Raw genomic sequence first — 3,441 nt, 5'->3', positions numbered from 1 at the left:
CCTTTCTCTCATCTCTGCTCAATATTGGGAGGAATATTGCACTCCGCAAAATATGCCCCAGCATCAATACTTGCCAAACAAGACTCCGTGTGACTTTTCCCTATTTCCAAAAATAAAGATAATCTTAAAGGGTCAACGTTTTAGAAGATAGATGAAAATCGCTGAATAAGATAAAGCTATCCCAACAACAGAGTTTGAGATGTGTTTTGACGATTGGAAGAAGCGTTATAACACATAATGTCGAGTGGGTACTATTTTGAAGACGAAGACATTAATGTAGAAAAATTAATAACTATTTTTTTCAAAAACCGACTACCGTTGTTTTTTGAACACACCTCGTATAGCTGCCATACAAACTGAACAATCCAAGACAAGTTTGAAAACATTTTTATATCTGAAGGTGCAGCGGAAGTTAACGTTTTATCTTGTTTATAAATTTAGTTGGCATTTCAATAATTCGATTATTTATTTGTTATATTAGTTCATCACTTTCCTTACTTATTGCAATTATTTTCATTTCATTACTTTTCCTTTTTCTAAAGCAATTCCAAAAAGCAAGCAAGAAGACAGCATTCAATATAAATGAAATCATAATCACAACTTAATATTCCCATACACTCGTACATATAAACTTACAACAAACCTGCAACTAAGTAATGCGATTACAATTGCATGGAAATACGTTCAAGACGGACCTCTGTTGGAACTTATGTCAACATTTTGTTAAACGATAATGGCAAATGTTCACAGTCTCATTGTTGAAATGTAAATACAGCAAAGACATCAAAAGAGCACCTAAAGGCAAATTGGCTGACGCAGTTAAAAGGAAGCAACAATAAAGATGCAATGCCTTGTAACCAAATGCTGGAAGATTTCCAACTTGCCAAACGGCAGATTTGCACTGATGAATATTGAGCGTTGGCCATAAAGATACGGCTCCAGCTTCACCCAAGCTACCTCACGCGGTGCCCGCTCGTAGCGAACAACGTAAGCCGAAACTAATCCGACAGTTCGAGTGACTTTGCCATCAATCAATTGGACCTGTTTATGCATACACACATACATACATACTTAAACCTGTTTATAGGGACACACACACATTCAACAAGATTTTCTTGCAGACAAGCAATATTTAAAGCATAGTAAAGCGTATGTATTAAATTGTGTCATTATAGCGTGCATAAACAATTCAACAAATTCATCGACAATAATTGCTGGCTAAATGCACATTTGCAATTAAAACGAACAATTAGGCCATAATGATATACATAGCTATATTATTTTTGAAAACATATCACATGTGGGTGATTATTGATGACAATCTAAGAAAATATATGTTTAAAATATATGCGCAATTTATTGTGTTTAATACGAATACAATATTAAGGATTCACAATTTATCTGTGTTATCTCTGTAATATAATCTTGTTTAACAGTAATAATTATGCTCAATCGCAGTTCAAGCTTGAAATAGCAATAATAACATTATTATTTTAAACCGATCAAAGGAAATTATAAGAATGTATGCAGGTATGCCTTTAACACAAAAGAATGATAGGATTATTTACAGTTATATATGTACAGAAAAATAACTCCAACGGAATTCCAGATAAATCTTACTTTGCTCATCAATAACTTAAAGCATTTTATGTTGGGTGACGTAAATTGGAGTGAGTACTGTGGGTTAACAAAATTGTCGTTTATAATAAAAATTTAAACATTTAAATTGCGCGAGCAAACCCAATCGATAAAAATATTTCTAGAGTTGTACAATATTTTTTTATGTTCATGTGAAGTTTGATCACCATATGTCAAGTAGTATCTGTGTTGAAAAGTTATCGAAAATTTTCTTTACGCGATTTGTCCATCCAACTTTGTTAATGACGAAAAAGTTAAAAAAAAAAAACAAAAAACTGTACTTGAAAATGGATCAGAGAGATTGCAAGAATCTTAACTTCTGTTATGGACCGACTCAACACATGTAGGTTAATGTTTTGGGTATGTTTTTTTTTCAGGCCGATTATGTCAACTTTTAACTGCACCAATTATCTATAGAAATTAAGACACGAAACTTTATGTATCTGCGACTTTGGACCATTACGTTGCTTGTCGACTTCGTTGCTGTGCGATTGATTGTAAGTTCGATGGCCGATGCCTGTCTACTAAAGACCAATGTGCAAACTTCTTGCAAAGTATGATGGAGTTGCTATACTAGCTGCGAGCCATTATAGGTATATGTATGTGTCTGTGCGTGGATAAGTTGCGTTAATTGAATTTGTATTGGCGCCGGTGGTTCCACGTCTCATTCCCATAAAAGTTCGCAACTCATTACAGTGTGCATACATATTATTCAAGCCCATCATCTTCTTCTCTTATAGGAATTCTATGCATACCTGCAGCTGCGCACTAACAAAGAATCGCCATTGCGAAATAGTGATATTGTAACATTACGGCAAAATTATTAAGCTCTGCAAAACTTTTCCCTGACAAATCAACTAAACTTTTAGCTGCATCGGTTGATGGCATTTCATTCCGATGCCGACACTTTCACAATGCGCTTCTCGAGCAGTAACAACAACTGATAGGGCAAGCACAGTTGCTTTAAGGTATAAAGTTTCTGGAAAATCGAAAGAAGTTTGAAGTCATCAAAAGTTAGGCGGCTTAAAGATCCACTAAGTTAACTCCAACCAGTTTTTACTTAATGAATAATAATTAAATAAATAAAATGCCACAAAAATCTTATGATCCCCTGCACAGATGCATTTTTTATAGCATAAATGGGTATAAAATTATTTTTTATTTATTGGTTTTGATAGGTCATATAGATATAAGCTGTAGTGCGCCGATCTGAACAATATATTTGGAGATTGTAGCGATGCCTTGGATAATAATCTTCTGCGAATCTCGTGAAGATACCTTGTCAAATAAAAAAAGTTTTTCATACAAGGACTCTACTTTGATTGGCCAGTGTGTTAGGCAGCTAACATATATGCTATAGTTGTCCGATATCGGTGTTTCCGACAAATTAGCAGCTTCTTGATGAGAATAAGAAGTGTTTGCACACATTTGCAGGCCAATATCTCAAATACTAAGAGACGAAAGTTGGCTTATATACAGACGGCCATGGCTAAATCGACACAGCCCGTTACGCTAAGCATTTACACACATAGTTTATAAGGTCTCCCTCGTTTCCTTTTGGGTGTTGCAAACATCGTGGCAAACTTATTATAGCCTGTTCAGGATATGTAAATTATAGCACATACTCGTGCATTTATCATCATTTATCGTAGCTTTGTAAAAATCTATTTTTACGGCAAGTGTAAAAAGGTTTTAAAGTGGTAAAGATGGTATGAGTGGTCTTATTTAACATTAAAACTACAACCTTTGCAACAGTTTCCCAGCTTCAGACATAATTAAAGAACAAAGGCAGCTGTACTCTGC

Source organism: Bactrocera oleae, chromosome 2 (genome assembly GCF_042242935.1).
Source record: "Bactrocera oleae isolate idBacOlea1 chromosome 2, idBacOlea1, whole genome shotgun sequence".
In the NCBI taxonomy this organism is placed as follows: Eukaryota; Metazoa; Arthropoda; class Insecta; order Diptera; family Tephritidae; genus Bactrocera; species Bactrocera oleae.
Note: the sequence above shows the minus strand (reverse complement) of the source record.